This window comes from Lissotriton helveticus, chromosome 1_1 (assembly GCF_964261635.1).
Source record: "Lissotriton helveticus chromosome 1_1, aLisHel1.1, whole genome shotgun sequence".
NCBI classification, from domain to species: domain Eukaryota; kingdom Metazoa; phylum Chordata; class Amphibia; order Caudata; family Salamandridae; genus Lissotriton; species Lissotriton helveticus.
This window is the reverse complement of record NC_136057.1, coordinates 218112176-218133355: the sequence shown is the minus strand read 5'-3', so window position 1 is coordinate 218133355 and position 21180 is coordinate 218112176. Positions and strand designations below refer to the sequence as shown.

Sequence of the window (21180 nt, the reverse complement as noted above, 5' to 3'; positions counted from 1 at the left end):
ACTTTATAAAGCTGATCAACATTATTTCATTTCAGAATATCTCTGCACCTAATTAGAGCGTATTGGCTCTGTGGCGCAATGGATAGCGCATTGGACTTCTAGGTGAATGTAAAAAAGATATTCAAAGGTTGTGGGTTCGAATCCCACCAGAGTCAGTTTTATCCCTATTTATTTCATAACTGTTTAAAAGAGTAATAAACAGTGCATGCATGCTTCTGCTTCACCAAAAAGGGCAGTGAAAGGAAGTCTATTTTAAATAGATACTATTCAAATTACGCAATCTTTGCAGAAGAGGAAATTGGCAGCTGTACTTATGAAAATGTAATTTACTCAGAAGTAAGATTTTGGGCCCTTCCTTAATTTTACAATGTCAATAAAAACATATGACTTCTAAGTCAGCAAAAAAAATGAGATAGTAGCAATTTCAGGACTTACAATAAGGTTAAATTTACTGAAGAGATTTCAAATGCTTGAAGTATCAATTCATTATTATATTCCGCGTATTCAGTACTTAATACCGGCAACCATCTTAAGAAACGTAGTGATAGTTGGGACACTTCCAAATGTTGATAAGGTCATTTTGTGGAGCGGCCTCTCCGAGCCTGGATAGCTCAGTCGGGAGAGCATCAGTCTTTTAATCTGAGGGCCCAGGGTTCAAGTCCCTGTTCAGGCGGCTTGGTTAAAGAAAAGGTATATCAATTGCATACTCTTTTCAGGATCCAATGAATGGGGAGTCCTATTCGAGATGTTTCAAAAAAGTCTTAATCAAGTCATTACATACCCATCTGTCTTCTACATTCTTTGACAAGGGTTAAGAAGACTTACCCAAACTGTATCATGTAGTTTGTTGATTATCTTTTACCCAATTCAATGTTCAAAATGTAAGGTAGTGTCCGATTAACTTGATAAAGTTGGTCAACAGCTGATAGGTCATCTTTTTATTTGTGAATCTCTGATCACCGTGTTGAATCAGGTCGGATCTCTAGTGCAATGGATAGCGGCTTGGAGTCCTAGACGAATGTAGCAAAAGCATTCAAAGGCTTTGTGTTCAAACACCAGCTGGGTCAATTTTATCCCTCCTCTTATTTTATAACTAATTGAAGCAGTAACAAGCAATGCCTGCGTCTGCATCACCAGAAACATTTACCAAAATGGCAGTGAAAGAAAGTCTACTTAAACAGAGACTGTTTGCTTTGAAAACATTGCATAATCTATGCCCAAGAGGAAGTTCCCAAAGAAACTGCTGAAAATTTATGTAATTTAGTAGGTAGTAATAGTATTTGGCACTTTATTGATTTCACAAGGTCATTTTAGACACATGATTTCTAAGTCAGCCGAAAATGAGATAGTACAAATTTCAGGATTTAAAATGGATTACGTGTGCTGCTGAAATTTCAAATGCTTAACACCTTCAATGCTACAGGAGATTTTCCTCCTGTGCTGAATGATCTGTAAATCCATTGTTCATGACGAGCTCAGCTCGTCATAAGCACACGACAAGTGTACTGCACGACGAGCTGAGCTCGTCATGAGCATGGAAGGGGTTAAAACATCAATTTGTTATTAAACTCTACAAATTTGATTGCTAATATATGTAACCATATTAATACACAGAGTGTAGGTCAGTGTACGTCCACATTTGTTTAGCTGATTTTAAGACAGAGTATAGCAGAGCCTGGATAGCTCAGTCCGTAGAGCATCAGACTTTTAATCTGAGGGTCCAGGGTTCAAGTCCCTGTTCAGACGGTTGCTTCCTTTAAAGAAAAATTACTCTAATTGGATGCTCTTTTTGTGTTCCCCTGCATGACGAATAAGATATTCCATTACTAAAATTGCAAAAACGTCTTTCATGGAGTTGTGAAATGCACATCTGCCTCATATATCATGTGCCATTTGACTAAACTTAAGTCGTACGTAGACTTACCTAAGGTATCATGTAACTTGAGACGGTGAATATAATTTCCCCAATTCAATATTCAAAATAAATCCATGGTTATAGTATCAAATGAACTTTATAAAGCTGATCAACATTATTTCATTTCAGAATATCTCTGCACCTAATCAGAGCGTATTGGCTCTGTGGCGCAATGGATAGCGCATTGGACTTCTAGGTGAATGTAAAAAAGATATTCAAAGGTTGTGGGTTCAAATCCCACCAGAGTCAGTTTTATCCCTATTTACTTCATAACTGTTTAAAAGAGTAATAAACAGTGCATGCATGTTTCTGCTTCACCAAAAAGGGCAGTGAAAGGAAGTCTATTTTAAATAGATACTATTCAAATTACGCAATCTTTGCAGAAGAGGAAATTGGCAGCTGTACTTATGAAAATGTAATTTACTCAGAAGTAAGTTTTTGGGCCCTTCCTTCATTTTACAATGTCAATAAAAACATATGACTTCTAAGTCAGCAAAAAAAATTAGATAGTAGCAATTTCAGGACTTACAATAAGGTTACATTTACTGAAGAGATTTCAAATGCTTGAAGTACCAATTCATTATTATATTCCGCGTATTCAGTACTTAATACCGGCAACCATCTTAAGAAACGTAGTGATAGTTGGGACACTTCCAAATGTTGATAAGGTCATTTTGTGGAGCGGCCTCTCCGAGCCTGGATAGCTCAGTCGGGAGAGCATCAGTCTTTTAATCTGAGGGCCCAGGGTTCAAGTCCCTGTTCAGGCGGCTTGGTTAAAGAAAAGGTATATCAATTGCATACTCTTTTCAGGATCCAATGAATGGGGAGTCCTATTCGAGATGTTTCAAAAAAGTCTTAATCAAGTCATTACATACCCATCTGTCTTCTACATTCTTTGACAAGGGTTAAGAAGACTTACCCAAACTGTATCATGTAGTTTGTTGATTATCTTTTAACCAATTCAATGTTCAAAATGTAAGGTAGTGTCCGATTAACTTAATAAAGTTGGTCAACAGCTGATAGGTCATCTTTTTATTTGTGAATCTCTGATCACCGTGTTGAATCAGGTCGGATCTCTAGTGCAATGGATAGCGGCTTGGAGTCCTAGACGAATGTAGCAAAAGCATTCAAAGGCTTTGTGTTCAAACACCAGCTGGGTCAATTTTATCCCTCCTCTTATTTTATAACTAATTGAAACAGTAACAAGCAATGCCTGCGTCTGCATCACCAGAAACATTTACCAAAATGGCAGTGAAAGAAAGTCTACTTAAACAGAGACTGTTTGCTTTGAAAACATTGCATAATCTATGCCCAAGAGGAAGTTCCCAAAGAAACTGCTGAAAATGTATGTAATTTAGTAGGTAGTAATAGTATTTGGCACTTTATTGATTTCACAAGGTCATTTTAGACACATGATTTCTAAGTCAGCCGAAAATGAGATAGTACAAATTTCAGGTTTTAAAATGGATTACGTGTGCTGCTGAAATTTCAAATGCTTAACACCTTCAATGCTACAGGAGATTTTCCTCCTGTGCTGAATGATCTGTAAATCCATTGTTCATGACGAGCTCAGCTCGTCATAAGCACACGACAAGTGTACTGCACGACGAGCTGAGCTCGTCATGAGCATGGAAGGGGTTAAAACATCAATTTGTTATTAAACTCTACAAATTTGATTGCTAATATATGTAACCATATTAATACACAGAGTGTAGGTCAGTGTACGTCCACATTTGTTTAGCTGATTTTAAGACAGAGTATAGCAGACCCTGGATAGCTCAGTCGGTAGAGCATCAGACTTTTAATCTGAGGGTCCAGGGTTCAAGTCCCTGTTCAGGCGGTTGCTTCCTTTAAAGAAAAATTACTCTAATTGGATGCTCTTTTTGTGTTCCCCTGCATGACGAAAATAAGATATTCCATTACTAAAATTGCAAAAACGTCTTTCATGGAGTTGTGAAATGCACATCTGCCTCATATATCATGTGCCATTTGACTAAACTTAAGTCGTACGTAGACTTACCTAAGGTATCATGTAACTTGAGACGGTGAATATAATTTCCCCAATTCAATATTCAAAATAAATCCATGGTTATAGTATCAAATGAACTTTATAAAGCTGATCAACATTATTTCATTTCAGAATATCTCTGCACCTAATCAGAGCGTATTGGCTCTGTGGCGCAATGGATAGCGCATTGGACTTCTAGGTGAATGTAAAAAAGATATTCAAAGGTTGTGGGTTCGAATCCCACCAGAGTCAGTTTTATCCCTATTTACTTCATAACTGTTTAAAAGAGTAATAAACAGTGCATGCATGCTTCTGCTTCACCAAAAAGGGCAGTGAAAGGAAGTCTATTTTAAATAGATACTATTCAAATTACGCAATCTTTGCAGAAGAGGAAATTGGCAGCTGTACTTATGAAAATGTAATTTACGCACAGGCACAGAAGGGAAGCTCAATACCAAGCACTTGGTCTGAGGCCGAGATTGTGGTTATTCTTAAGAAAGGGAAAATGCCAACTAATCCGGGGTCATACAGACCAATCACTCTTATGAACACGGACACAAAGATTTATTCAAAGGCACTGGCAACTAGATTTGCCAGTGTAATAACACCTCTAGTTACCAATACCCAACACGGTTTTATACCGGGACGGGGGACTACACACCATGTTAGAAAGTTAATTACCCTTATAGATAAAACAGAAGCTGATGGGGACCCGTTCGCAGTATTATTACTAGATGCCGAAAAGGCTTTTGACCGTGTGTCGTGGGTGTATATGTGGAGTGTCTTGGGAAAATTGGGATTTGGTAGTGGCTTTCTAACAGCGTTAAAGATATTGTATAGAGACCCTGTTGCGGCAATCAGAATTAATGGGGGGTTAACGGAGAAAGTAAAAATTAATAGGGGCACAAGGCAGGGCTGCCCATGCTCCCCGTTACTGTTTGCGGTATATCTGGACCCACTAATCAGGAGACTGGAGTCAAATAGGAACATCTCCCCAATCGTTACACTCAGGGGGGAATGCAAGATTCTGGCCTATGCCGATGACGTGGCGGTTATAACATCATCCCCCACAGAGGCTATAAGACACGTGGAACAGGAGGCAAAGGAATTTGGGAAGGTCTCCGGGTATTCTTTGAACACCGGGAAAACACAAATCATAAAAAATAGTAAGGCCCTATGCCAGGATCCACGGGTAGCGCGGACGGGAACCTATTTGGGAATAACTATAACTTCAGAATTAGACAAGCTAGTGGATCTAAATATCGATCCTATTATACGGAAAGTTGGGGGTGAATTAGACAGACTGAATAATCTCCATTTTACCTTGGTTGGAAGAGTGAATATTATAAAAATGTTAATTATGCCGAAATTTTTGTATCTTTTCCGAACAATTCCCTTATGGTTTGATAACGTGTGGTTTAAAAGGATTGAAAATATGATTAACAAATTTATCTGGTCCAAAGGTAAAACTAGGAGAGCGGCGAGATTCTTGGCACTCCCACGGGATAGAGGGGGGTGGGCGTTACCAGACTTGAAGATGTATTATTGGGCCGCTGCCCTGCAGTATATGGTAGGATTAATAGGTGGAGCTGAAGCAGAAGAAGAAGATCACTTAGGGTCATTAGCGATTTATGGCATCTTGCTGGGCGAAGAAACAAAAAATATTTTTTTGAGAAATTTTGACACGGCATATTTCAAAAGAACACGCTTTAAGACTATACTGGGCGCATATAATATATGGAAGGCTTTTATGAAAAAGTTTGGTCTGGGGAAATTTAATAGGTATATGAGGTTATATGAGAATGTGTTACTTCCGGGGGATATATTCTCTGATTCGGTTTTTACGGAATGGTATCGGAAAGGGATAATAAAACTAGGGGATGTAATGGGGACACAAGGGGTGGAACAATTTGTAACAATACAGAGAAAATTCAATCTGTCGACAAATCACTTCTTCAAATATCTACAAGTTAGAAGTTTCCTACAAAGCAAAAGAGGGGGAATAAGAGGATTTGAAAAAAATAACATATTAGAGATAATAGAAACTGGAGTAGATTGCACAATTAAAAGATTTTATCTTGAACTAAATGAACAAAGACCGGATGACATGGCTAAATGGGGGGAAATCTGGTCAACGAAGCTGGGCATAGAACAAGAATGTTTTAAAATATCATTAGAACTAGGGACGAGCATTCTATGCTCTGCGTCATTACAAGCACAGCATTACAAGACTATGTACTGGCTTTATTATACCCCGGCTAAACTGGCACAATGGGGAGCGACAACTGGTATAAACTGCCCCAGGTGTACGAGCGCAGATGCAGATGCCATTCACATGTTTGCAATATGTCCCAGTTTAGTCACAGTACTTAAAGAAATAGAAACGTTTCTACAAAGGGCACTAAAACTACCTGTTAATCTATCACCTGCGATTATTCTGCTAGGGGTAGATGGAAACAATGATGTTGAGACAGGGAACTATTTTATCTTCGTGGCCATGGCAGTGTACAGACTGTGTGTTACCACCGCATGGTTAGATCAAGCGGCGCCATCATTTCAACTATGGTTAGCCAGGTTGCTGAGCATATACAACTTAGAAAAAGCGATCTACTCCAGAAGTGGGAAAAGATTGAGGAAATTAGGTCTGGAAATATGGGAAACAATAACGAAATGGAAGGAAGAAGGTTGATTTGTACAGGAAATATATATGTACATAATTTTGTATCTAATTTGTATAAATGTGTATGTAAATCGTAAATGAGGTATAACAAGGTATAACTCCATAGAACACATATAGAAAGTATAATCGATGTCAATATGTATGTACAAGGAGAGTGATCTCACCCAAATAAGGGGTAATGTATCATTTTGGTATTAAGATGATGGTTCTTTCCTATTTTTTTTTCTTTCTTTTTTTTCTTTTCTTTGCTTTGGCTTATCTTAAACGAAATGTATGGTGTAAAAATTGACATCTGTAGGAAAAACTGTTTTTTTCTTTATTTGCTCCATGTCCCCTCTGTGCTCCAGAGGGTGGGAAAAATTTAAAAAAATTCTGTGAATAAAAAGATTTAAAAAAAAAAAAAAGAAGACTTACCCAAACTGTATCATGTAGTTTGTTGATTATCTTTTACCCAATTCAATGTTCAAAATGTAAGGTAGTGTCCGATTAACTTGATAAAGTTGGTCAACAGCTGATAGGTCATCTTTTTATTTGTGAATCTCTGATCACCGTGTTGAATCAGGTCGGATCTCTAGTGCAATGGATAGCGGCTTGGAGTCCTAGACGAATGTAGCAAAAGCATTCAAAGGCTTTGTGTTCAAACACCAGCTGGGTCAATTTTATCCCTCCTCTTATTTTATAACTAATTGAAACAGTAACAAGCAATGCCTGCGTCTGCATCACCAGAAACATTTACCAAAATGGCAGTGAAAGAAAGTCTACTTAAACAGAGACTGTTTGCTTTGAAAACATTGCATAATCTATGCCCAAGAGGAAATTCCCAAAGATACTGCTGAAAATGTATGTAATTTAGTAGGTAGTAATAGTATTTGGCACTTTATTGATTTCACAAGGTCATTTTAGACACATGATTTCTAAGTCAGCCGAAAATGAGATAGTACAAATTTCAGGATTTAAAATGGATTACGTGTGCTGCTGAAATTTCAAATGCTTAACACCTTCAATGCTACAGGAGATTTTCCTCCTGTGCTGAATGATCTGTAAATCCATTGTTCATGACGAGCTCAGCTCGTCATAAGCACACGACAAGTGTACTGCACGACGAGCTGAGCTCGTCATGAGCATGGAAGGGGTTAAAACATCAATTTGTTATTAAACTCTACAAATTTGATTGCTAATATATGTAAACATATTAATACACAGAGTGTAGGTCAGTGTACGTCCACATTTGTTTAGCTGATTTTAAGACAGAGTATAGCAGAGCCTGGATAGCTCAGTCGGTAGAGCATCAGACTTTTAATCTGAGGGTCCAGGGTTCAAGTCCTTGTTCAGGCGGTTGCTTCCTTTAAAGAAAAATTACTCTAATTGGATGCTCTTTTTGTGTTCCCCTGCATGACGAATAAGATATTCCATTACTAAAATTGCAAAAACGTCTTTCATGGAGTTGTGAAATGCACATCTGCCTCATATATCATGTGCCATTTGACTAAACTTAAGTCGTACGTAGACTTACCTAAGGTATCATGTAACTTGAGACGGTGAATATAATTTCCCCAATTCAATATTCAAAATAAATCCATGGTTATAGTATCAAATGAACTTTATAAAGCTGATCAACATTATTTCATTTCAGAATATCTATGCACCTAATTAGAGCGTATTGGCTCTGTGGCGCAATGGATAGCGCATTGGACTTCTAGGTGAATGTAAAAAAGATATTCAAAGGTTGTGGGTTCGAATCCCATCAGAGTCAGTTTTATCCCTATTTATTTCATAACTGTTTAAAAGAGTAATAAACAGTGCATGCATGCTTCTGCTTCACCAAAAAGGGCAGTGAAAGGAAGTCTATTTTAAATAGATACTATTCAAATTACGCAATCTTTGCAGAAGAGGAAATTGGCAGCTGTACTTATGAAAATGTAATTTACTCAGAAGTAAGATTTTGGGCCCTTCCTTAATTTTACAATGTCAATAAAAACATATGACTTCTAAGTCAGCAAAAAAAATGAGATAGTAGCAATTTCAGGACTTACAATAAGGTTAAATTTACTGAAGAGATTTCAAATGCTTGAAGTACCAATTCATTATTATATTCCGCGTATTCAGTACTTAATACCGGCAACCATCTTAAGAAACGTAGTGATAGTTGGGACACTTCCAAATGTTGATAAGGTCATTTTGTGGAGCGGCCTCTCCGAGCCTGGATAGCTCAGTCGGGAGAGCATCAGTCTTTTAATCTGAGGGCCCAGGGTTCAAGTCCCTGTTCAGGCGGCTTGGTTAAAGAAAAGGTATATCAATTGCATACTCTTTTCAGGATCCAATGAATGGGGAGTCCTATTCGAGATGTTTCAAAAAAGTCTTAATCAAGTCATTACATACCCATCTGTCTTCTACATTCTTTGACAAGGGTTAAGAAGACTTACCCAAACTGTATCATGTAGTTTGTTGATAATCTTTTACCCAATTCAATGTTCAAAATGTAAGGTAGTGTCCGATTAACTTGATAAAGTTGGTCAACAGCTGATAGGTCATCTTTTTATTTGTGAATCTCTGATCACCGTGTTGAATCAGGTCGGATCTCTAGTGCAATGGATAGCAGCTTGGAGTCCTAGACGAATGTAGCAAAAGCATTCAAAGGCTTTGTGTTCAAACACCAGCTGGGTCAATTTTATCCCTCCTCTTATTTTATAACTAATTGAAGCAGTAACAAGCAATGCCTGCGTCTGCATCACCAGAAACATTTACCAAAATGGCAGTGAAAGAAAGTCTACTTAAACAGAGACTGTTTGCTTTGAAAACATTGCATAATCTATGCCCAAGAGGAAGTTCCCAAAGAAACTGCTGAAAATGTATGTAATTTAGTAGGTAGTAATAGTATTTGGCACTTTATTGATTTCACAAGGTCATTTTAGACACATGATTTCTAAGTCAGCCGAAAATGAGATAGTTCAAATTTCAGGATTTAAAATGGATTACGTGTGCTGCTGAAATTTCAAATGCTTAACACCTTCAATGCTACAGGAGATTTTCCTCCTGTGCTGAATGATCTGTAAATCCATTGTTCATGACGAGCTCAGCTCGTCATAAGCACACGACAAGTGTACTGCACGACGAGCTGAGCTCGTCATGAGCATGGAAGGGGTTAAAACATCAATTTGTTATTAAACTCTACAAATTTGATTGCTAATATATGTAACCATATTAATACACAGAGTGTAGGTCAGTGTACGTCCACATTTGTTTAGCTGATTTTAAGACAGAGTATAGCAGAGCCTGGATAGCTCAGTCCGTAGAGCATCAGACTTTTAATCTGAGGGTCCAGGGTTCAAGTCCCTGTTCAGGCGGTTGCTTCCTTTAAAGAAAAATTACTCTAATTGGATGCTCTTTTTGTGTTCCCCTGCATGACGAATAAGATATTCCATTACTAAAATTGCAAAAACGTCTTTCATGGAGTTGTGAAATGCACATCTGCCTCATATATCATGTGCCATTTGACTAAACTTAAGTCGTACGTAGACTTACCTAAGGTATCATGTAACTTGAGACGGTGAATATAATTTCCCCAATTCAATATTCAAAATAAATCCATGGTTATAGTATCAAATGAACTTTATAAAGCTGAGCAACATTATTTCATTTCAGAATATCTCTGCACCTAATCAGAGCGTATTGGCTCTGTGGCGCAATGGATAGCGCATTGGACTTCTAGGTGAATGTAAAAAAGATATTCAAAGGTTGTGGGTTCAAATCCCACCAGAGTCAGTTTTATCCCTATTTACTTCATAACTGTTTAAAAGAGTAATAAACAGTGCATGCATGCTTCTGCTTCACCAAAAAGGGCAGTGAAAGGAAGTTTATTTTAAATGAATACTATTCAAATTACGCAATCTTTGCAGAAGAGGAAATTGGCAGCTGTACTTATGAAAATGTAATTTACTCAGAAGTAAGTTTTTGGGCCCTTCCTTCATTTTACAATGTCAATAAAAACATATGACTTCTAAGTCAGCAAAAAAAATTAGATAGTAGCAATTTCAGGACTTACAATAAGGTTACATTTACTGAAGAGATTTCAAATGCTTGAAGTACCAATTCATTATTATATTCCGTGTATTCAGTACTTAATACCGGCAACCATCTTAAGAAACGTAGTGATAGTTGGGACACTTCCAAATGTTGATAAGGTCATTTTGTGGAGCGGCCTCTCCGAGCCTGGATAGCTCAGTCGGGAGAGCATCAGTCTTTTAATCTGAGGGCCCAGGGTTCAAGTCCCTGTTCAGGCGGCTTGGTTAAAGAAAAGGTATATCAATTGCATACTCTTTTCAGGATCCAATGAATGGGGAGTCCTATTCGAGATGTTTCAAAAAAGTCTTAATCAAGTCATTACATACCCATCTGTCTTCTACATTCTTTGACAAGGGTTAAGAAGACTTACCCAAACTGTATCATGTAGTTTGACATGTTGATTATCTTTTACCCAATTCAATGTTCAAAATGTAAGGTAGTGTCCGATTAACTTGATAAAGTTGGTCAACAGCTGATAGGTCATCTTTTTATTTGTGAATCTCTGATCACCGTGTTGAATCAGGTCGGATCTCTAGTGCAATGGATAGCGGCTTGGAGTCCTAGACGAATGTAGCAAAAGCATTCAAAGGCTTTGTGTTCAAACACCAGCTGGGTCAATTTTATCCCTCCTCTTATTTTATAACTAATTGAAACAGTAACAAGCAATGCCTGCGTCTGCATCACCAGAAACATTTACCAAAATGGCAGTGAAAGAAAGTCTACTTAAACAGAGACTGTTTGCTTTGAAAACATTGCATAATCTATGCCCAAGAGGAAGTTCCCAAAGAAACTGCTGAAAATGTATGTAATTTAGTAGGTAGTAATAGTATTTGGCACTTTATTGATTTCACAAGGTCATTTTAGACACATGATTTCTAAGTCAGCCGAAAATGAGATAGTACAAATTTCAGGATTTAAAATGGATTACGTGTGCTGCTGAAATTTCAAATGCTTAACACCTTCAATGCTACAGGAGATTTTCCTCCTGTGCTGAATGATCTGTAAATCCATTGTTCATGACGAGCTCAGCTCGTCATAAGCACACGACAAGTGTACTGCACGACGAGCTGAGCTCGTCATGAGCATGGAAGGGGTTAAAACATCAATTTGTTATTAAACTCTACAAATTTGATTGCTAATATATGTAAACATATTAATACACAGAGTGTAGGTCAGTGTACGTCCACATTTGTTTAGCTGATTTTAAGACAGAGTATAGCAGAGCCTGGATAGCTCAGTCGGTAGAGCATCAGACTTTTAATCTGAGGGTCCAGGGTTCAAGTCCTTGTTCAGGCGGTTGCTTCCTTTAAAGAAAAATTACTCTAATTGGATGCTCTTTTTGTGTTCCCCTGCATGACGAATAAGATATTCCATTACTAAAATTGCAAAAACGTCTTTCATGGAGTTGTGAAATGCACATCTGCCTCATATATCATGTGCCATTTGACTAAACTTAAGTCGTACGTAGACTTACCTAAGGTATCATGTAACTTGAGACGGTGAATATAATTTCCCCAATTCAATATTCAAAATAAATCCATGGTTATAGTATCAAATGAACTTTATAAAGCTGATCAACATTATTTCATTTCAGAATATCTATGCACCTAATTAGAGCGTATTGGCTCTGTGGCGCAATGGATAGCGCATTGGACTTCTAGGTGAATGTAAAAAAGATATTCAAAGGTTGTGGGTTCGAATCCCATCAGAGTCAGTTTTATCCCTATTTATTTCATAACTGTTTAAAAGAGTAATAAACAGTGCATGCATGCTTCTGCTTCACCAAAAAGGGCAGTGAAAGGAAGTCTATTTTAAATAGATACTATTCAAATTACGCAATCTTTGCAGAAGAGGAAATTGGCAGCTGTACTTATGAAAATGTAATTTACTCAGAAGTAAGATTTTGGGCCCTTCCTTAATTTTACAATGTCAATAAAAACATATGACTTCTAAGTCAGCAAAAAAAATGAGATAGTAGCAATTTCAGGACTTACAATAAGGTTAAATTTACTGAAGAGATTTCAAATGCTTGAAGTACCAATTCATTATTATATTCCGCGTATTCAGTACTTAATACCGGCAACCATCTTAAGAAACGTAGTGATAGTTGGGACACTTCCAAATGTTGATAAGGTCATTTTGTGGAGCGGCCTCTCCGAGCCTGGATAGCTCAGTCGGGAGAGCATCAGTCTTTTAATCTGAGGGCCCAGGGTTCAAGTCCCTGTTCAGGCGGCTTGGTTAAAGAAAAGGTATATCAATTGCATACTCTTTTCAGGATCCAATGAATGGGGAGTCCTATTCGAGATGTTTCAAAAAAGTCTTAATCAAGTCATTACATACCCATCTGTCTTCTACATTCTTTGACAAGGGTTAAGAAGACTTACCCAAACTGTATCATGTAGTTTGTTGATTATCTTTTACCCAATTCAATGTTCAAAATGTAAGGTAGTGTCCGATTAACTTGATAAAGTTGGTCAACAGCTGATAGGTCATCTTTTTATTTGTGAATCTCTGATCACCGTGTTGAATCAGGTCGGATCTCTAGTGCAATGGATAGCAGCTTGGAGTCCTAGACGAATGTAGCAAAAGCATTCAAAGGCTTTGTGTTCAAACACCAGCTGGGTCAATTTTATCCCTCCTCTTATTTTATAACTAATTGAAGCAGTAACAAGCAATGCCTGCGTCTGCATCACCAGAAACATTTACCAAAATGGCAGTGAAAGAAAGTCTACTTAAACAGAGACTGTTTGCTTTGAAAACATTGCATAATCTATGCCCAAGAGGAAGTTCCCAAAGAAACTGCTGAAAATGTATGTAATTTAGTAGGTAGTAATAGTATTTGGCACTTTATTGATTTCACAAGGTCATTTTAGACACATGATTTCTAAGTCAGCCGAAAATGAGATAGTTCAAATTTCAGGATTTAAAATGGATTACGTGTGCTGCTGAAATTTCAAATGCTTAACACCTTCAATGCTACAGGAGATTTTCCTCCTGTGCTGAATGATCTGTAAATCCATTGTTCATGACGAGCTCAGCTCGTCATAAGCACACGACAAGTGTACTGCACGACGAGCTGAGCTCGTCATGAGCATGGAAGGGGTTAAAACATCAATTTGTTATTAAACTCTACAAATTTGATTGCTAATATATGTAACCATATTAATACACAGAGTGTAGGTCAGTGTACGTCCACATTTGTTTAGCTGATTTTAAGACAGAGTATAGCAGAGCCTGGATAGCTCAGTCCGTAGAGCATCAGACTTTTAATCTGAGGGTCCAGGGTTCAAGTCCCTGTTCAGGCGGTTGCTTCCTTTAAAGAAAAATTACTCTAATTGGATGCTCTTTTTGTGTTCCCCTGCATGACGAATAAGATATTCCATTACTAAAATTGCAAAAACGTCTTTCATGGAGTTGTGAAATGCACATCTGCCTCATATATCATGTGCCATTTGACTAAACTTAAGTCGTACGTAGACTTACCTAAGGTATCATGTAACTTGAGACGGTGAATATAATTTCCCCAATTCAATATTCAAAATAAATCCATGGTTATAGTATCAAATGAACTTTATAAAGCTGAGCAACATTATTTCATTTCAGAATATCTCTGCACCTAATCAGAGCGTATTGGCTCTGTGGCGCAATGGATAGCGCATTGGACTTCTAGGTGAATGTAAAAAAGATATTCAAAGGTTGTGGGTTCAAATCCCACCAGAGTCAGTTTTATCCCTATTTACTTCATAACTGTTTAAAAGAGTAATAAACAGTGCATGCATGCTTCTGCTTCACCAAAAAGGGCAGTGAAAGGAAGTTTATTTTAAATGAATACTATTCAAATTACGCAATCTTTGCAGAAGAGGAAATTGGCAGCTGTACTTATGAAAATGTAATTTACTCAGAAGTAAGTTTTTGGGCCCTTCCTTCATTTTACAATGTCAATAAAAACATATGACTTCTAAGTCAGCAAAAAAAATTAGATAGTAGCAATTTCAGGACTTACAATAAGGTTACATTTACTGAAGAGATTTCAAATGCTTGAAGTACCAATTCATTATTATATTCCGCGTATTCAGTACTTAATACCGGCAACCATCTTAAGAAACGTAGTGATAGTTGGGACACTTCCAAATGTTGATAAGGTCATTTTGTGGAGCGGCCTCTCCGAGCCTGGATAGCTCAGTCGGGAGAGCATCAGTCTTTTAATCTGAGGGCCCAGGGTTCAAGTCCCTGTTCAGGCGGCTTGGTTAAAGAAAAGGTATATCAATTGCATACTCTTTTCAGGATCCAATGAATGGGGAGTCCTATTCGAGATGTTTCAAAAAAGTCTTAATCAAGTCATTACATACCCATCTGTCTTCTACATTCTTTGACAAGGGTTAAGAAGACTTACCCAAACTGTATCATGTAGTTTGACATGTTGATTATCTTTTACCCAATTCAATGTTCAAAATGTAAGGTAGTGTCCGATTAACTTGATAAAGTTGGTCAACAGCTGATAGGTCATCTTTTTATTTGTGAATCTCTGATCACCGTGTTGAATCAGGTCGGATCTCTAGTGCAATGGATAGCGGCTTGGAGTCCTAGACGAATGTAGCAAAAGCATTCAAAGGCTTTGTGTTCAAACACCAGCTGGGTCAATTTTATCCCTCCTCTTATTTTATAACTAATTGAAACAGTAACAAGCAATGCCTGCGTCTGCATCACCAGAAACATTTACCAAAATGGCAGTGAAAGAAAGTCTACTTAAACAGAGACTGTTTGCTTTGAAAACATTGCATAATCTATGCCCAAGAGGAAGTTCCCAAAGAAACTGCTGAAAATGTATGTAATTTAGTAGGTAGTAATAGTATTTGGCACTTTATTGATTTCACAAGGTCATTTTAGACACATGATTTCTAAGTCAGCCGAAAATGAGATAGTACAAATTTCAGGATTTAAAATGGATTACGTGTGCTGCTGAAATTTCAAATGCTTAACACCTTCAATGCTACAGGAGATTTTCCTCCTGTGCTGAATGATCTGTAAATCCATTGTTCATGACGAGCTCAGCTCGTCATAAGCACACGACAAGTGTACTGCACGACGAGCTGAGCTCGTCATGAGCATGGAAGGGGTTAAAACATCAATTTGTTATTAAACTCTACAAATTTGATTGCTAATATATGTAACCATATTAATACACAGAGTGTAGGTCAGTATACGTCCACATTTGTTTAGCTGATTTTAAGACAGAGTATAGCAGACCCTGGATAGCTCAGTCGGTAGAGCATCAGACTTTTAATCTGAGGGTCCAGGGTTCAAGTCCCTGTTCAGGCGGTTGCTTCCTTTAAAGAAAAATTACTCTAATTGGATGCTCTTTTTGTGTTCCCCTGCATGACGAAAATAAGATATTCCATTACTAAAATTGCAAAAACGTCTTTCATGGAGTTGTGAAATGCACATCTGCCTCATATATCATGTGCCATTTGACTAAACTTAAGTCGTACGTAGACTTACCTAAGGTATCATGTAACTTGAGACGGTGAATATAATTTCCCCAATTCAATATTCAAAATAAATCCATGGTTATAGTATCAAATGAACTTTATAAAGCTGATCAACATTATTTCATTTCAGAATATCTCTGCACCTAATCAGAGCGTATTGGCTCTGTGGCGCAATGGATAGCGCATTGGACTTCTAGGTGAATGTAAAAAAGATATTCAAAGGTTGTGGGTTCGAATCCCACCAGAGTCAGTTTTATCCCTATTTACTTCATAACTGTTTAAAAGAGTAATAAACAGTGCATGCATGCTTCTGCTTCACCAAAAAGGGCAGTGAAAGGAAGTCTATTTTAAATAGATACTATTCAAATTACGCAATCTTTGCAGAAGAGGAAATTGGCAGCTGTACTTATGAAAATGTAATTTACTCAGAAGTAAGATTTTGGGCCCTTCCTTAATTTTACAATGTCAATAAAAACATATGACTTCTAAGTCAGCAAAAAAAATGATATAGTAGCAATTTCAGGACTTACAATAAGGTTAAATTTACTGAAGAGATTTCAAATGCTTGAAGTACCAATTCATTATTATATTCCGCGTATTCAGTACTTAATACCGGCAACCATCTTAAGAAACGTAGTGATAGTTGGGACACTTCCAAATGTTGATAAGGTCATTTTGTGGAACGGCCTCTCCGAGCCTGGATAGCTCAGTCGGGAGAGCATCAGTCTTTTAATCTGAGGGCCCAGGGTTCAAGTCCCTGTTCAGGCGGCTTGGTTAAAGAAAAGGTATATCAATTGCATACTCTTTTCAGGATCCAATGAATGGGGAGTCCTATTCGAGATGTTTCAAAAAAGTCTTAATCAAGTCATTACATACCCATCTGTCTTCTACATTCTTTGACAAGGGTTAAGAAGACTTACCCAAACTGTATCATGTAGTTTGTTGATTATCTTTTACCCAATTCAATGTTCAAAATGTAAGGTAGTGTCCGATTAACTTGATAAAGTTGGTCAACAGCTGATAGGTCATCTTTTTATTTGTGAATCTCTGATCACCGTGTTGAATCAGGTCGGATCTCTAGTGCAATGGATAGCGGCTTGGAGTCCTAGACGAATGTAGCAAAAGCATTCAAAGGCTTTGTGTTCAAACACCAGCTGGGTCAATTTTATCCCTCCTCTTATTTTATAACTAATTGAAACAGTAACAAGCAATGCCTGCGTCTGCATCACCAGAAACATTTACCAAAATGGCAGTGAAAGAAAGTCTACTTAAACAGAGACTGTTTGCTTTGAAAACATTGCATAATCTATGCCCAAGAGGAAATTCCCAAAGATACTGCTGAAAATGTATGTAATTTAGTAGGTAGTAATAGTATTTGGCACTTTATTGATTTCACAAGGTCATTTTAGACACATGATTTCTAAGTCAGCCGAAAATGAGATAGTACAAATTTCAGGATTTAAAATGGATTACGTGTGCTGCTGAAATTTCAAATGCTTAACACCTTCAATGCTACAGGAGATTTTCCTCCTGTGCTGAATGATCTGTAAATCCATTGTTCATGACGAGCTCAGCTCGTCATAAGCACACGACAAGTGTACTGCACGACGAGCTGAGCTCGTCATGAGCATGGAAGGGGTTAAAACATCAATTTGTTATTAAACTCTACAAATTTGATTGCTAATATATGTAAACATATTAATACACAGAGTGTAGGTCAGTGTACGTCCACATTTGTTTAGCTGATTTTAAGACAAAGTATAGCAGAGCCTGGATAGCTCAGTCGGTAGAGCATCAGACTTTTAATCTGAGGGTCCAGGGTTCAAGTCCCTGTTCAGGCGGTTGCTTCCTTTAAAGAAAAATTACTCTAATTGGATGCTCTTTTTGTGTTCCCCTGCATGACGAAAATAAGATATTCCATTACTAAAATTGCAAAAACGTCTTTCATGGAGTTGTGAAATGCACATCTGCCTCATATATCATGTGCCATTTGACTAAACTTAAGTCGTACGTAGACTTACCTAAGGTATCATGTAACTTGAGACGGTGAATATAATTTCCCCAATTCAATATTCAAAATAAATCCATGGTTATAGTATCAAATGAACTTTATAAAGCTGATCAACATTATTTCATTTCAGAATATCTCTGCACCTAATCAGAGCGTATTGGCTCTGTGGCGCAATGGATAGCGCATTGGACTTCTAGGTGAATGTAAAAAAGATATTCAAAGGTTGTGGGTTCGAATCCCACCAGAGTCAGTTTTATCCCTATTTACTTCATAACTGTTTAAAAGAGTAATAAACAGTGCATGCATGCTTCTGCTTCACCAAAAAGGGCAGTGAAAGGAAGTCTATTTTAAATAGATACTATTCAAATTACGCAATCTTTGCAGAAGAGGAAATTGGCAGCTGTACTTATGAAAATGTAATTTACTCAGAAGTAAGATTTTGGGCCCTTCCTTAATTTTACAATGTCAATAAAAACATATGACTTCTAAGTCAGCAAAAAAAATGATATAGTAGCAATTTCAGGACTTACAATAAGGTTAAATTTACTGAAGAGATTTCAAATGCTTGAAGTACCAATTCATTATTATATTCCGCGTATTCAGTACTTAATACCGGCAACCATCTTAAGAAACGTAGTGATAGTTGGGACACTTCCAAATGTTGATAAGGTCATTTTGTGGAACGGCCTCTCCGAGCCTGGATAGCTCAGTCGGGAGAGCATCAGTCTTTTAATCTGAGGGCCCAGGGTTCAAGTCCCTGTTCAGGCGGCTTGGTTAAAGAAAAGGTATATCAATTGCATACTCTTTTCAGGATCCAATGAATGGGGAGTCCTATTCGAGATGTTTCAAAAAAGTCTTAATCAAGTCATTACATACCCATCTGTCTTCTACATTCTTTGACAAGGGTTAAGAAGACTTACCCAAACTGTATCATGTAGTTTGTTGATTATCTTTTACCCAATTCAATGTTCAAAATGTAAGGTAGTGTCCGATTAACTTGATAAAGTTGGTCAACAGCTGATAGGTCATCTTTTTATTTGTGAATCTCTGATCACCGTGTTGAATCAGGTCGGATCTCTAGTGCAATGGATAGCGGCTTGGAGTCCTAGACGAATGTAGCAAAAGCATTCAAAGGCTTTGTGTTCAAACACCAGCTGGGTCAATTTTATCCCTCCTCTTATTTTATAACTAATTGAAACAGTAACAAGCAATGCCTGCGTCTGCATCACCAGAAACATTTACCAAAATGGCAGTGAAAGAAAGTCTACTTAAACAGAGACTGTTTGCTTTGAAAACATTGCATAATCTATGCCCAAGAGGAAATTCCCAAAGATACTGCTGAAAATGTATGTAATTTAGTAGGTAGTAATAGTATTTGGCACTTTATTGATTTCACAAGGTCATTTTAGACACATGATTTCTAAGTCAGCCGAAAATGAGATAGTACAAATTTCAGGATTTAAAATGGATTACGTGTGCTGCTGAAATTTCAAATGCTTAACACCTTCAATGCTACAGGAGATTTTCCTCCTGTGCTGAATGATCTGTAAATCCATTGTTCATGACGAGCTCAGCTCGTCATAAGCACACGACAAGTGTACTGCACGACGAGCTGAGCTCGTCATGAGCATGGAAGGGGTTAAAACATCAATTTGTTATTAAACTCTACAAATTTGATTGCTAATATATGTAAACATATTAATACACAGAGTGTAGGTCAGTGTACGTCCACATTTGTTTAGCTGATTTTAAGACAGAGTATAGCAGAGCCTGGATAGCTCAGTCGGTAGAGCATCAGACTTTTAATCTGAGGGTCCAGGGTTCAAGTCCTTGTTCAGGCGGTTGCTTCCTTTAAAGAAAAATTACTCTAATTGGATGCTCTTTTTGTGTTCCCCTGCATGACGAATAAGATATTCCATTACTAAAATTGCAAAAACGTCTTTCATGGAGTTGTGAAATGCACATCTGCCTCATATATCATGTGCCATTTGACTAAACTTAAGTCGTACGTAGACTTACCTAAGGTATCATGTAACTTGAGACGGTGAATATAATTTCCCCAATTCAATATTCAAAATAAATCCATGGTTATAGTATCAAATGAACTTTATAAAGCTGATCAACATTATTTCATTTCAGAATATCTATGCACCTAATTAGAGCGTATTGGCTCTGTGGCGCAATGGATAGCGCATTGGACTTCTAGGTGAATGTAAAAAAGATATTCAAAGGTTGTGGGTTCGAATCCCATCAGAGTCAGTTTTATCCCTATTTATTTCATAACTGTTTAAAAGAGTAATAAACAGTGCATGCATGCTTCTGCTTCACCAAAAAGGGCAGTGAAAGGAAGTCTATTTTAAATAGATACTATTCAAATTACGCAATCTTTGCAGAAGAGGAAATTGGCAGCTGTACTTATGAAAATGTAATTTACTCAGAAGTAAGATTTTGGGCCCTTCCTTAATTTTACAATGTCAATAAAAACATATGACTTCTAAGTCAGCAAAAAAAATGAGATAGTAGCAATTTCAGGACTTACAATAAGGTTAAATTTACTGAAGAGATTTCAAATGCTTGAAGTACCAATTCATTATTATATTCCGCGTATTCAGTACTTAATACCGGCAACCATCTTAAGAAACGTAGTGATAGTTGGGACACTTCCAAATGTTGATAAGGTCATTTTGTGGAGCGGCCTCTCCGAGCCTGGATAGCTCAGTCGGGAGAGCATCAGTCTTTTAATCTGAGGGCCCAGGGTTCAAGTCCCTGTTCAGGCGGCTTGGTTAAAGAAAAGGTATATCAATTGCATACTCTTTTCAGGATCCAATGAATGGGGAGTCCTATTCGAGATGTTTCAAAAAAGTCTTAATCAAGTCATTACATACCCATCTGTCTTCTACATTCTTTGACAAGGGTTAAGAAGACTTACCCAAACTGTATCATGTAGTTTGTTGATTATCTTTTACCCAATTCAATGTTCAAAATGTAAGGTAGTGTCCGATTAACTTGATAAAG

At 37.4% G+C, this 21180-nt stretch overlaps 11 non-coding genes across 11 annotated transcripts; all 11 read left to right on the top strand.

Moving 5' to 3' along the window:
- The first annotated feature begins 64 nt into the window (after positions 1 to 64).
- On the top strand, positions 65 to 155 carry TRNAR-UCU (transfer RNA arginine (anticodon UCU)). Its single transcript is given in 2 exon segments — positions 65 to 101; positions 120 to 155. It is a non-coding gene; the product is annotated as a tRNA-Arg (tRNA).
- A 1918-nt stretch (positions 156 to 2073) lies between these two features.
- On the top strand, positions 2074 to 2164 carry TRNAR-UCU (transfer RNA arginine (anticodon UCU)). The gene is given in 2 exon segments: positions 2074 to 2110; positions 2129 to 2164. It is a non-coding gene; the product is annotated as a tRNA-Arg (tRNA).
- A 1920-nt stretch (positions 2165 to 4084) lies between these two features.
- TRNAR-UCU (transfer RNA arginine (anticodon UCU)) lies at positions 4085 to 4175 on the top strand. Its single transcript is given in 2 exon segments — positions 4085 to 4121; positions 4140 to 4175. It is a non-coding gene; the product is annotated as a tRNA-Arg (tRNA).
- A 4090-nt stretch (positions 4176 to 8265) lies between these two features.
- On the top strand, positions 8266 to 8356 carry TRNAR-UCU (transfer RNA arginine (anticodon UCU)). Its single transcript is given in 2 exon segments — positions 8266 to 8302; positions 8321 to 8356. It is a non-coding gene; the product is annotated as a tRNA-Arg (tRNA).
- A 1918-nt stretch (positions 8357 to 10274) lies between these two features.
- Positions 10275 to 10365, top strand: TRNAR-UCU (transfer RNA arginine (anticodon UCU)). Its single transcript is given in 2 exon segments — positions 10275 to 10311; positions 10330 to 10365. It is a non-coding gene; the product is annotated as a tRNA-Arg (tRNA).
- A 1923-nt stretch (positions 10366 to 12288) lies between these two features.
- On the top strand, positions 12289 to 12379 carry TRNAR-UCU (transfer RNA arginine (anticodon UCU)). Its single transcript is given in 2 exon segments — positions 12289 to 12325; positions 12344 to 12379. It is a non-coding gene; the product is annotated as a tRNA-Arg (tRNA).
- A 1918-nt stretch (positions 12380 to 14297) lies between these two features.
- Positions 14298 to 14388, top strand: TRNAR-UCU (transfer RNA arginine (anticodon UCU)). The gene is given in 2 exon segments: positions 14298 to 14334; positions 14353 to 14388. It is a non-coding gene; the product is annotated as a tRNA-Arg (tRNA).
- A 1925-nt stretch (positions 14389 to 16313) lies between these two features.
- On the top strand, positions 16314 to 16404 carry TRNAR-UCU (transfer RNA arginine (anticodon UCU)). The gene is given in 2 exon segments: positions 16314 to 16350; positions 16369 to 16404. It is a non-coding gene; the product is annotated as a tRNA-Arg (tRNA).
- Positions 16405 to 17922: 1518 nt separating this feature from the next.
- On the top strand, positions 17923 to 17995 carry TRNAK-UUU (transfer RNA lysine (anticodon UUU)). The gene has a single exon. It is a non-coding gene; the product is annotated as a tRNA-Lys (tRNA).
- A 329-nt stretch (positions 17996 to 18324) lies between these two features.
- On the top strand, positions 18325 to 18415 carry TRNAR-UCU (transfer RNA arginine (anticodon UCU)). Its single transcript is given in 2 exon segments — positions 18325 to 18361; positions 18380 to 18415. It is a non-coding gene; the product is annotated as a tRNA-Arg (tRNA).
- A 1918-nt stretch (positions 18416 to 20333) lies between these two features.
- TRNAR-UCU (transfer RNA arginine (anticodon UCU)) lies at positions 20334 to 20424 on the top strand. Its single transcript is given in 2 exon segments — positions 20334 to 20370; positions 20389 to 20424. It is a non-coding gene; the product is annotated as a tRNA-Arg (tRNA).
- Positions 20425 to 21180: the final 756 nt, after the last annotated feature.